The sequence below is a fragment of the Adiantum capillus-veneris genome, chromosome 17 (assembly GCF_014529385.1).
Source record: "Adiantum capillus-veneris isolate H3 chromosome 17, ASM1452938v2, whole genome shotgun sequence".
Taxonomy (NCBI): domain Eukaryota; kingdom Viridiplantae; phylum Streptophyta; class Polypodiopsida; order Polypodiales; family Pteridaceae; genus Adiantum; species Adiantum capillus-veneris.
The window spans coordinates 17,059,234-17,073,401 of NC_140947.1; positions in this window are offsets into that span (position 1 = coordinate 17,059,234).

The window sequence follows — 14,168 nt, forward strand, 5'->3', positions numbered from 1 at the left end:
CAAATTTTTTCTCATGAAAAATATTATGAAGCTCAACATAAAAGAAGGTAGCACATTTTTTGGACCCTTAAATGAGTTCAACTCCTTGTTCAGTCAGTTGACATCTCAAGGCTTTAGTGAGTTTGACGACGAGCTCAAGTCTATTTTCTTGTAATGCTCTCTACCCAGTTCATGTGACTTTTTTGCACAACCATTAATATTCAACTCCAAATGGCAAGTTAGTGTTCAATGATGTCACAAAGGTGTTGCTCCTCACTGAAGAGATCTCTTGAAGATGCTAGTCATGGAGATGCATATATGGTTGGCAATTCCACGAAGCAAAGAGGCCGTGACAAGAACAAGAACAAAAGCAAAAGTAGAGAGAAAAATCCTCATAGTCCAAGAAGAAACAGGAACTCTGGTAGAGATTGTTGTAGTTTCTTAAGAGACCAAAAAAACATGCAAAAAGATAATTTTGGTAAAGACAAAAGTATGATAAAGATTGAGGAGATCAACATGGTTGAGTCTCCCATGCCTACCATTAGAGGATGTTCCACCTCCAGTAATGAACATTATGCCAGTAGAGATTCATGCAGAGGTGACATCAGATTACTTAGATGTTCTCATTTCCACTTTGGATCTCACTCCAGATCCTTTGGTTGCACATGATGAGGGTTATGCACATAATTGGATTCTCGATTCTGGTGCAAGTTTTCATGTCACACCGCATAGAGATTGGTTTCCCCGTATGGGCTCATGTCGGGCATAGTCAAGCTTGGTGATTCCTATGCACTTGACATTATTGGCATTGGTGATGTGAAGCTTCAGATGCATAATGGAACTACCTTTGTGTTGCTATATGTCAGACATGTGTCCAAGCTTAATAAGAGTTTACTTTCTATAGGGCAATTGGATGACCTTGGTTACACTACAGTATTTGGTAATAGTTCTTGGCTAATCTACAAGAATAACCTTGTCATGATGAAAGGTCGCAAAAACGAATCCATGTACTCTATGTTTGTATCAAGTGTCAAAGAACACTCTATCTATGTTGTCTAGCTGCCATCTACTAAGTTGTGAAATAGCCGGCTAGGACATATTAGTCAAAAGGGAATGAAAACACTTCAACTTTTTGGCTTCTTACCTGGTGCTAGATTACATGGATTTTCCATTGTCTGAGCATTGTCTATACAAAAAACAGACTAGGTTGACATCTTTGCCACCATTAAAAAAGAAACCAGGAAAACCCCTAGACTTGGTGCACAGTGATTTGTATGGTACAATGCCACATAAGACTCTAGGGGGGGGAAACTATTTTCTCACGTTCATAGATGATTTTACCAGAAAGGTGTGTGTGTATCTCCTTAAGCGTAAGGAAGAAGTATTTTCTATGCTCAAAAAGTTCCTTGCCATGGTTGAGAACCATGGCAAGGAAGACGTATTTTCTATGTTCCAAAAATTCCTTGCCATGGTTAAGAACCAATCAGGGAAAAAACTCAAAGCTTTTCGCATGGACAATGGTGGAGAATATGTATCCACGGTGTTTAGGATTTTTATAATCAAAGAGGCATTCATAGGCAGTTTACTGCTTCGTACACAGCTGCTTAGAATGTGATAGTTAAAAGAATGAATTGCACGATTCAAGAGCAAGTTATCTCTATGATTTCTATGGTGAAGCTTACTCTAGAGTTTTGGAGGGAAGCTATCCTGACAACGGGGCACATTATCAATAGGTCACCTAGCTCTCTTTTAAATTTCAAGATTCCAGAGGAATTGTGGATTGGGAAAATGCCAAGCTATGAGCATTTGCGTGTGTTTGGATGTGAGGCATATGCACATGTACCCAAGAACTCTGTTGCAAGTTACATCCCAAGTCACACAAATGCATTTTTATTGGATATTGTGCAGATGGACATATGAGTTATTGTCTCTGGCACCCACAATCCCGCAAAGTCATCTGTAGCTCACATGTGATTTTCAATGAATCAAAGATGCACAAGAATCCCATTAAATAAATTGAGTACAGACGCGTTTGGTTTGAGGATGTAGCCTCCGAACCAACTCAGTTTAGTAGTGATGCATCTAATCTTCAAGTGAAAGATTATTGCTCTAGAGAGAGCAGAGTCCAACAATCAGACGCTGAGATGCTCTACAAAAGTATCACGTGCGCTTGAGCAGTTTGAGCCCGGTATACACCACATTTTGGTCACTGACGTTGGAGAGCAAACTTGCTACAAAGAATCTATACATATGGATAATAGCGTTAGGTGGGAGCAGGCTATGCAATTAGAATATAATGCGATTGTGGCTAATGAGACATGGGATTTGGTTAAACTACCATAGGGAAAACATGCTTTACCTTGCAAGTGGGTATACAAGAAGAAGTATATAGCGAAAGATCCCGAGCCTAGGTACAAGGCTCGTCTAGTTGCCAAGGGTTTCAATCAGCAAAAAGGTGTGGATTTTGACGAGATTTTATCTCAGTAAGCAAGATGACTACACTTCGCACCGTGCTTGGTTTGGTTTCTATCCAAGACATGGAACTTGTCCAATATACATGAAAACAACATTTCTTCACTGGGATCTAAATGAAGATGTCTACATGAAACATCCAGAGGGTTTCATATGTAGACTTGAAAAGGCACTCTATGGCCTCAAGCACAGCTCAAGGAAGTGATACAAGAAATTCAACAAATTCATGCAGTCTCAGAAAGTTCAACGATGGTTCTTCAATCATCTTGATCTTGTATGTAGATGATATGATCATCGCAGAAAAATCAATTGATGAGATCAATCAGTTGAAAGGGATGCTAAGCACTCAATTTTCCATGAAATACTTGGGAAATGCCAATCACTTTCTTGGTATGCGCATCAAGAGAGATAGGCAAAGTGGAATTCTTGAATTGTCTCAAGAAATGTACATCCACAAGTACTTGCAACGTTTTAGTATGCAGGGGGGAAGTCATTGAGTACCCAATGCAAGCATACTTAAAACTCAGCAAGGAAGATTCTCCCAAGACAAATACTAAGAAAGAGGAAATGGAAAAAGTGTCATATTTTTAAGTAGTTTTGGCAGTTTGATGTACGCTATGGTAGCCACAAGACCAAACATTGCACATGCAGTGGGAGTGGTTAGTAGGTACATGTCAAACCCTGGCAAGAAGCATTGGGAACCAGTGAAGAAAATCCTCAGATACCTGAAGGGTACAACTAGCAAGTGTTTATGATTCAAGAAAAGCGATGCATCTATTGTGGGTTACACAGATGTAGATTATGTGAGTTGTGTGGATAATAGAAGATCCACATCTCTCTATGTGTTCATGTTTGTTGGAGCAACTATCTCTTGGAGATCGTGTCTCCAAGACTGCACATCTTCATCTACCACTGAAGCAGAGAATGTTGTTGCATCTGACACTAGCAAGGAAGCCATATGGTTAGCTCGTCTAGTGGGAGATTTGGGCATTCACAAGGTTCCAGTACTGCATTGTAATAGTCAGAGTGCCATTGCTTTGGCAAAGAATCCAATGTTTCACTCAAAGTCAAAACACACAAAGGTCAAATACCATGTCATACGAGATGTATTGGTTGGCAAGTGCATTGAGCTTGTCAAGGTTCACACTAGCGACAACCCCGTAGATGCTCTCATGAAGACCTAGCCTCAGAGCTATTTATACATTGTATAGAGCTTATGGGTGTAGAGTGAAGCCTGATGATGCTTCATCAACTTTTTATAGACTGACTATATTGATGTCACTATTGGACACCCTGACCTCAAGTGGGAGGTGGCTATGGGAATCACCCCGTATAGTACTTTCTCTATAATGAATATAGGGACAGAAAGTGAGAGTTGACTTGAACTCTCACTTTCTACTCCACTAACCCAAACCTTGTTGTGTTTGCTTCATCCCCTTCCCCCTCTTGCACTAGCTGCACGGGATCCTCGATCCTCACATGCATTTGCAAAATTCTGCCCACACTTGTCATACAAAGTGAGCTTATATAGCCCATGGCATAGAATGCTAAATTCAATAATTTCATCACCAAAATTGAGATCACGAACTATATACTGTCAAGATATCACACATGTGAATTTGGAGCAAAACTGACATGCATGCATCATGGACAACATGATCATAAAGTACACTCTACACTAAAAGCCCACTCTACATCTACATCAGCATCACAATCTCCTTTCACAAAAGACTCTACAATAGCTGCACTTGTATTAAACCCTCTTGTTGATCCAGTCTCTTTCTTCTTAGCTTCTTTTACCTTCAATTTTGATCAAGTGATCATTAGCTTTATAATAATGGCAACTCATCTTCTTTTTTCTCTTCTCACCCCCAGATGAAGTCCTGCCAACAGAAGCATTAGGAACAAGTTCCTTTCCACTTTTGTAGAAGAACCATGAGAAGTGGATACATTGTTGTTACAACCTTTCCTTTGAGCAGCAGGAAAGGCATGTTCAACTGCATGCTGTTTACCCATGAGAGAGAGAGAGAGAGAGAGAGAGAGAGCACTTGCTTTGCCACAACGGGCTTCAAAAATGAGAGAGTCCCTCCAAACTTTTCCACAAACCCTTCTCTTTTTCATCTTCTCATGCTTGCCAAAATTCTCAAAGTAGTGTTCTATTACATGGAGCAATCACTAAATGAAGAGTTAAAAAACAGATTAATGTATATGCTAACACATTTATCCTCCCTTCCTTGCTATTCTAGGAAATCTCCTCCCCTTTTCCTTCTGACTTGAATTTGGGAAGGGTACACACACACAAACACACACACAAAATTTCCGAACTTCCCATAAAGCAAGTGCATGCTACTTTGTAACTTGCCTGTTGTAGAAAAACGGAGAGCATCGACATCAAAGAAGAATTTAAATCAAAGGAAGAAGCTTCACATAAAGCATTCAATTTTTGAGCATTCAAATGATCTTCAAAGCTTCACAAAGTCTCAATTTCTCTTGAATTTCAAGGCTTCCTCAAACTTCAGAGGAAATTTTTCTCACTAAATCTTTTGTGATTCAAAGTTAAATTTTGACCGGGCACAATCACAAAAGAAAATTATGTCTACACATCCATCAACAAGGATATTCACATGTGCAATTGTACGGAGTTCAGACACTGCCCTTGGATTAAATATCCAAATTATAAGACCACTCTAAGGCACAATGTGGGAGCAAAAGGGAAGATTCCCTTCAAGGGAAGGAGAATTGACATTTGCATCCGCTCATTTTCATCTGTATTTTTTAGCATTGCATCTAGTTTTGCATTGAATAAAAGTGTAAAGAACTACCAAGCCCAAACATTTAAAGGATTACTAGATATTTCAAGCATGGTGTAGCAGCAATAGCATCTAGACTGTGGCATTGTTGAAGAGATGGATATGAAGCCAGTGGCCATGACTTGGCAGTGACAGTCTTGACTTGTAGGAAAAATACGGGTGAGCCCTAACCTGGAGTCATCTTGCTGGACACCTCGGTCAGTCGCTACAGATGGCTTGGTCCTAGGAGGCTCATATTCAAGGGAAGGTTTTCTTAGCCTTTTTGGAACCATAGTCCAAAGAGTCATTACAGCTCGTGTGGTCCGGTCTTCGTGTTAGTTGAGCTCTTTGTAGCTGGTCCACTAGTCTAGTCCAAATTCCAAGGGGAGGTTTTTGGGGTTGTGGCCTTTGACCTAGCACAAAAAATTGGTGTGAGAACCCTCTCTTGTACAGTAAGCAATATAATAAGCATGTAAGCATGTGAGGGCACATGGATTAGCACATGTGGCAGATGAGTTACACAAGAGTCCAAATGCCATCCCTGTTAGCATGGCCTTTCCACATTTTATGGAGCCACTCTTGAACTTTGGAGAGTAACCCCTTCACCCTTGGTAAAAGGTATATGTGACCCTTGGGAGGTGCATCTAGCCATGTGAGCTACTATATAAGTAGCAAGATCTTGTACACACTTTCCAACCTCAACCTCAACTCCCAGTTGTATGCATCTCATCAGTTTATGATCAATCAAGTTATCATGTTTTCTACTCTCTCTCTCTCTCTCTCTCTCTCTCTCTCTCTCTCTAATTACTAGTGTAATTATCTATGCTACAAATATGAATGCTAGTCTTGCCGCCCACCCTAGCCCAACAATCCTGCATCTGAGTTTCCTTGATCCATAATATTGCATGCAAGGAGCCTTCGAGATTGCTCCATGGAGCTAAGGGGGACAATCTGTTGCTCAGAGTATCAACCTCTGTGTCAGTTTGCTCTTGGGTGTCATCATCTGCATATCTTTAGGCGTGGAAATGAAATCATTTCTCTCTTCCTCATGGTTTTCCATAGCACTAGTGGGCATGTATCCTCAACGATTGCATCCTCTCCAACATTCTTGACACTCCCTTGATTTGTTGGCATGCATGGACTCTCAGTAGGGGGGCTACTTGGAATCTCTAATAGCTCACTTTCACGTGGTTTTGATAGTTGGGTTATTGATAACCCCAACCATAGGACAATTCCTAGCATAGTGGCCAATTCTGCAACCTTGTAGCATGATGTGGAAAATAAACTAAATGTCCATTCTTAACTATAGGCTCCAAAGCACCCCATGTTCAAATCCACAAACTTTGGAATGGATCGGTCCATGTTCCACAAAATGCACACCTTAATATCCAGACCTAATCTCATCTGCTCCAGATTTGAGATGAAGAGCAGTCGGCCCAACTTAGTGGATTGAACATGATTGTGCAGCAAAAGCGAGAGGCTTTTGCTCAAGCTTTTGAAAGTGACCCACACTAGACATATGCATATAATCTCTTCATGTGGGTGGAACTCAGGGGTCCACGGCATGAGTATGAAAATGAAGACCCCAAACTCTATCTTTTATGACCAGACCTTGGGCTGCCTGCTCCGAGGCATAGACACCAACACAAAACCCTTACTGTAAAGTGTTGCACCTCATTTATATTGTTGACCGCTGCAGCTACCCGATCCCACAACCTTTGGGTCATCATGTGTCTACCCATGAAATACAACACTGTCTCTTTTGAGCAATAAGCTTGAAGGCAATGGATAGCAATGTCAGGATTAAAGTCGATTTGTATCGAATCACCATCACCACCCTTACCTTGATTGAATACATTCACATCGTGCAAAAATTCATTCGTCAAACTGTGCTTGCCAAGAGGGGCTAGCCTGAAGGATTAACAATATCCTTGCATAACAGCAAGGATTCGGTGCCACACTCACAATACTAACCTACCATTGAAGCATATTCAATGCTCATCTTTTTTCATGAATGCGATTTGAATCGAACCATTTTCAGCAAAGTAATCATGGCACACTAGTTGAAGATTATGCAATAAAAATATTGAATGGGGTCTTTCATTTGAAAAGGCTCTTAGGCAAGAGAGAGTTTGTAGTTTTAACACTAGTTTTGTAATTGGACATTCAAGCGTCCTCAAGCACTGTTTAAGTGTCTTGTTTTCCAAACAACTTTTCATAATCATTTGGTAAAGAGAGAAACAAGATTTATAAGTCATTTTCAAGTCTTAGGTCAATTATGAGGTGAAGTACATAGGCTAATTTTTAATTTTTGAAAAAGTTATACCATATGAAGAGTTCAGTGATAAATTTTAAGATGAAAAATTATAAAAATTTAGTACAGTTTCAACAAATTTTTTATAAATTCAATTTAACTTCTCATAAAAATAATATTCTTTATAGGCTTCACAGTTTATAGATAGGAAAAAACTTACTATATAAAGAATTCGAGCTTCATAACTTAGTTCTTAAACCAAATTGTTGTTATAATAGAAAAACCTAGATCTTGAAAATGTTGAGAAAGAGAAAATTCTGGTCTATCAAAGTTTCTTCAGGAGGCTATGGGACAAAACTTAAAGCCTTTAATGTATTTAAAGGTCAACGCCCATTAACTAAGCATTTTTCAAGGTTCCAAACTCACAAGCATCTTGATGTTGGATCATGGATTCACAAGATGCAACTCGGATCACTGCGTCTACACGAAGAATTTGGGAGATGGGAAATTCATCATCCTAATGTTGTATGTTGATGACATGTTGATTGCAAGTGCTAACATGCACGACATCAAAGACCTAAAAGAGGAGCTGTCCAAATCTTTTTCAATGAAAGATTTAGGTGCTGCAAAGAGGATACTTGGTATGAAAATATCAAGGGACAGGACGAAGAAGACAATAAAGCTATCTCAAGAAGATTACATCAAGAAGGTACTAGAAAGGTTTGCAATGCAAAATGCAAAACCAGTTTCTACACCTTTGGCTGGTCATTTTAAACTAACGAAGGATATGTGTCCAAAGACACAAGAGGAGATAGCCTATATGTCTAAAGTTCCATATGCTGCAGCGGTAGGTTCTATAATGTATGCTATGGTCTGGACAAGGCCAGACATTGCACATGCAGTGGGAGTTGTGAGGAGGTTCATGGACAACCCAGGTAAAGAGCATTGGCAAGCTGTGAAGTGGATACTTAGGTATCTAAAAGGGACAACAACAAATGCTTTGTATTTTGGAGGAACTGATATTTTTCTAGAAGGGTATGTTGATGCAGATATGGCAGGTGACAAAGATACTCGAAGGAGCACTACTGGCTATGTGTTCACGGTTGGAGGCACAGCAGTAAGCTGGGCTTCAAAACTGCAGAAAGTGGTTTCACTTTCTACCATGGAAGCAAAGTATGTAGCAATGATGGAGGCAAGCAAAGAAATTATGTGGCTTCACAGATTCTTAGAAGAGCTTGGATTCAAACAAGACAATTGTGTCTTGTACAGTGATAGCCAAAGCGCTATCCATCTTGCAAAGAACTCAGCCTTTCATTCAAGGACAAAGCACATTGAGGTGAGATATCACTTCATATGCACTCTTTTGGAAGAGGGACAGCTAAAGCTAGGAAAGGTGCATACAAGTGAAAATCCTGTAGACATGTTTACAAAGGTGGTCAACAAGGAGAAGTTGAGCTTTTGCTCATCTTCAATCGGCATTCAAGGATAAGAAGCCAGAATGGAAAGCAGTCACAGGTTGGGTTTGGAGATCAGTCTCCAAGTGGAAGATTGTTAAGTATGGAGCGTGATTTACCCTTGTAATTTTCTGTGGTAAAAGCGCACATTTGTAAGGCCCCCATTATGAGGAGAAGCCATCGTGCGTGAAGGAAAATCACTCACCAAAAACCAAAATTTTCACGGACAAGAATCAGGGGCAACTTTAGAGGCCTTGGGGGCGGAGGCCCCCGAGACTTTTTTTTCGCCGAAATATTATGGCCGGACGGCGGCCGGAAAGTGGTCGGAAAACAACTGGTCGGTTGGCCGGTGGCCGGTAGTCAATGGCCGATGGCCGGTGGTCGGAAGTCAATAGCCGGTGGCCGGTGGTCGGAAGTCAATGGCCGGTGGCCGGTGGCCGAATTCAAAAGCGGACTTGTCTTCTCAAGGACGGCCACACATGGGTGGATTGGAGGGTCCGATTTGGACTTATTCGCACAAGGGCGGCTACACATGGCTGTCTCTCATAAGAGAGGGCAGCCCTTTTGGCCTATAAAAGGAGGCCATTTCTACACACATTTCATAGTGTGAAGTTGATGCAACAAGGTGAGTGTGAGGTGGTGAGAGTGAAGCAAGGCGGGAGCTCTATCAAGGGTTTAATCCCTTTGTAAACTACTTCTTCTTTTGAAGTGCTAAAGCCATTGAGTGGCTGCTTTCCCGTGGACGTAGCCCACATTGGGTGAACCACGTATATCGTGTGTACTCTCTCTCTCTCTCTCTCTCTCTCTCTCTCTCTCTCTCTCTCTCTCTCTACTCTACTCTATAATCTCTTGTGTGTGAAATCTATCTCTCTCCATTAAGTAATCTACTCAAAAATCTATTTAGCTACGTCTTATTTCCTAACAGCGCACACACACACACACACACATACACACACACACACACAGAGAGAGAGAGAGAGAGAGAGAGTTTAAAAGAAACCTTTTAATTAGCCCTTAATGTAAAGAATAGATCTATAAAATTTAATCTATTAATTGTTATCTATAAAAAGTGCACAAACTTCAACCATTAGAATCAAAGTACAAAATATAGAAATAAGTAATTATTATTTTCAATTGAAAAGTTTCTTACAAAGCTTAGAAATTCACATTTTTAAAGACTTTGAGCTATTGATTGTTTCTCTATGCATTCTTAGAGAACCTCATTAAAAGGGCTCTAAAAACATGCCTCTTTACAATACATCTTACTCTATCTCATACTCCATGGAGGGAGATTGGAGCCTTAAGGAATCAGGCATGTCACTATATAAAAGTACTCTTTCATGGGATAAGCACCTCCCCTTGTGGGCCCTCTGGTGCGTCGAATAAAAAAAAGTACTCTTTCATAAAAAAGCATCCAAACATATTGAAGAGATTTTTTCATAACTAGTTAATGTATTTGAGGAGATGACTTTATATATATATATATATATATATATATATATATATATATACATATATATACATGTATATGTATATATATATAGGAGAGAGATAGAGAGAGAGATTTAAAATTTACTTTAAAAGGATATTTGGTTTAACATTTACAGTATGAGATGAAAATCTGACATTCATCCATGTTTGGCATGTACAAAGGCCATTGACTTAACTTGCCTCACTCTTTTAGCCGTGACTAAAAATTAATAGGGACTAAGCCCACTAGAAAGCCCTAGTACATTGCACACAATGCTGCCTAAATTGGATTAAGAACCTAAAGTAACCATTGATTATTAGGAAGGCATTCCCCATGGTATTAAGAGATCTATAACTCCTAGCTTGGTCAAACTAGCTTAGTCAGATTGCTTGATTTTGAAACCTAGACAAGGGATTATGACAGAAAATTATATAGAATCTAATGTTTAATCTAAGCAAATGTACAGAATATTGTGCTACAAATCACATTTAAAGCAGACATTCATGGATGCAAAAACAAAGACCAGGGGCAATGCTAATGGTCAAGAAACACCTATTTGTGTTGATGATCGCGCTTGATTTGAAGAGTGAACAAAAGAAAGATTCCATTAAGGTCCAAATCCTAACAACAACAACACTTGCTGTATGCACTAGGAAACACAAAGAATACCTCTAGAAGGCACATCAGTGGGAAGAGGCACAACCCTTATTGAACACAATCAAAAAACATAAGGAACCCTAACCTAATTATTTGAACTCCCCCGAGAGAGTCAAGGGAATAGGATATTGTAGAGATTGGGGGGAAACCCTAAGGCTAAACCCCTATCCTCGTCATCGTCGAGAAAAACAAATTCATCATCCGTGAGACCATATGTGATATCCATGTAATCATGTGACTCTTCCTCATCATTAGAGGCACAAAATATCCACTAGGAACATCACTAGACGTCTATAGTCATCTTGGTCAAGAGGGTAAGTTGTGCAATCGAAGAGACATCCTCTACTAAGTATGGACCAATCGTGTGGTCAAGAGACGTATCATCCATTCTAACTCCTCGAAATTCCTCTCACACGCTAGCGCATCTATCACTAGATGTCTATAGTCATCTTGGTCAAGAGGGTAAGTTGTGCAATCAGAGAGACATCCTCTACTAAGTATGGATCAGTTGTGTGGTCAAGAGACGTATCATCCATTCTAACTCCTCGAAATTCTTCTCACACGCTAGCGCATCTATCAAATCCCATTCACATGCAAGCACTAGGTAGACTATGTGAAACACTTGTGCAAAGTAAAGAGGATACCTCTCACCCAAGGTAGGAGTGGATGACTCTATCATACTAGCCATATCTGTACACACAGATAGATGATGGTTAGAGTGCAAATATTATAAGGGTCGTGTCAAAAGGTCATGTCTTTGTGCATTGTATAGAACTCGTAGGATTCTAGATTTTTGTTTGGTGGCTCTTGCTCTTTTACTTTTTTACTTTTGTTTTTTGTAAGTACAAGGCTTTATATATACATTCCCTAAGATTGGGAGATTGAAAGGTCAGGGAGGAAGGCTGCGAAGGAAGTGAGTGAATGATGACTGTCAGCAAACACTCCCCCCTTCCTTGGGTAGATCATACCTTTTGGAATGACGTTGTCACCTTTTGAAACCAATTGTTCCAAGTTGTTATGGATGAAGGCTTTAACCAATAGTTTTTGACCGCCCTATGTGTTTCATCTATTTGCAAGGGTGGTAAGGTACTCTCCCATGATTTTATTTGCAACGTTGCTATAAGTGGTGAACTTACAAGGGGAGGTACAAACTCTTTCTTGTTTGTATGAATATTTACAATGGTAGGTGGAGGTTGTGTCAAAGCTTCTATTTTTGTATAGGAACTACATGAAGAGCAAGAAGCTTCATTTGACTTCCCTGTTCCTGAGCTAGGTGGAACAAATCGTTCTTTCTTTGGTACTTAGACTAGCTTTGGAACAGGTGTATAACATTCCGTGATTTTTTTTCTTTTTGCGATCTTCAATTTGTTTGGAGCTACAAGATTGGGCTCACATGGGTCAAGTGATAGGTAAGAGCACAATTTACGTTTTGGCACCCAAATTTGATCATTTCCTTCATAGTAGCCTTGGGTTTCCAATAGTTTTTCAGGAATCCAATGCAACATTTCTTTACATTTCTTGGGGCAAGTGGGACGTCTCTTACCACGCTCCTGATTTTTAGCACTAGCAATGGTCGCTAAAGAAGCTTTAGGGACCCACTTGTATGTTTTCTTTGTTATATTAGGATGGGTCTTGTGTGTCTCAAGCTTTATTTCAACTACAATAGTTGAAGCTTTAAGAGAGTTGGGCTATGGGGACATATGGTTCAACCTCTTGGACAAGCAATGTTTTGGGTTTTATTTCCTTAAGCGGCAATATCTCAGGAACTATGGCTTGAGTAGCAAGGCTAAGAGTTGGTTTCTGCGTTGTGACACCCCCAGTCCCCCAATCAATAGTGCATTTGGTGGCTATCATCCACATGCATCCTAGGTTTATATTACCCTCCATAGTTCCAGCAAGCATGACCAAAAAGTCTTGAGCTACAACCTAACTGAGAGAAGTGTGCTAGATGCCAAAAATCACAGTTTTTTTCTTGTTGACACCCTTGACTTGGATAGTACTCTTAGATAGGGATGGCTTTCCCAACTGACACCACACTCCATATGACAACATATTATATTTAGCACCCGTGTCTAACAAGGCCTCTCATTGGCGTCTTATACGTTGTTGTCACTCCTTAGCCTCAGCTTGAGCTTGTATCTTCTTCAACTCGGCTTGTTCCTTGGCTGCCTTTTTTTTATGGATGGCATATAGTTCCTCTTGGCTTAAAGGATCATAATATCTTTTAAATTTACTCCAATTGAGGAATCCAATGGTTTCTACTCTATCAAGAGTTTCGACCCAAATGGTACCGTGTGGGGTGATTTTGTATACTCTATCTATATGGTCCTTTTCCCGCATATTTCAACTTTTTCTTCTCATTTTTCACTCCATACATAAGGACTTTATCACCAACATTTATTTCTTTGTCCTTTAGATGACGGTCAAACCATTCTTCCTCCTGTCTTTCTCCACAAGTGCAATTTGCACTGTCAATTGTCTTTCTTCATCTAACCTCTCAAGGATATATAAACGCTCAGCTAAAGGGTTACCATCCCAACCTTCTTGTGAAGCTATGCGTAGACTAGTAATTACAAACTCCCATGGCATAAGCGTTTCTTGGCCATATACCATTTTGAATAGTGTACAATTAATAGTCACTTTGTAAGAAGTACGATAAGCCCATAGAGCTGAAGTCAGCTTCAAATCCCAATCTGTGCGATGAGCTTCCACCGTTTTGGTCAAGATAGAAATTAAGGTCTTGTTGGTACTTTCAGCTTGGCCATTTGCTTGTGGATAATAAGGTGTGGACTTATGGTGAGCTATCATGAAGCTGGTAGTGAGTTTTTTTATCACTTTATTTATAAAATGAGTACCATTGTCACTCACAATCTCAAAGGGACAACCAAATCTTGTAATAATTTTCTCAAAGAGAAACTTGGCAGTTGACCTTGCATCAGCCTTATGTGTCGCCCTGGCTTCCGTCCACTTTGTCACATAGTCAGTGGCAACGATTATATATTGAGATTGAGTGCTACAAGCTGCCAGACTAATTAGGCCTACAAAGTCTAAACCCCATTTTTCAAATGGTTGAGTCACTTTGACAGGATGTA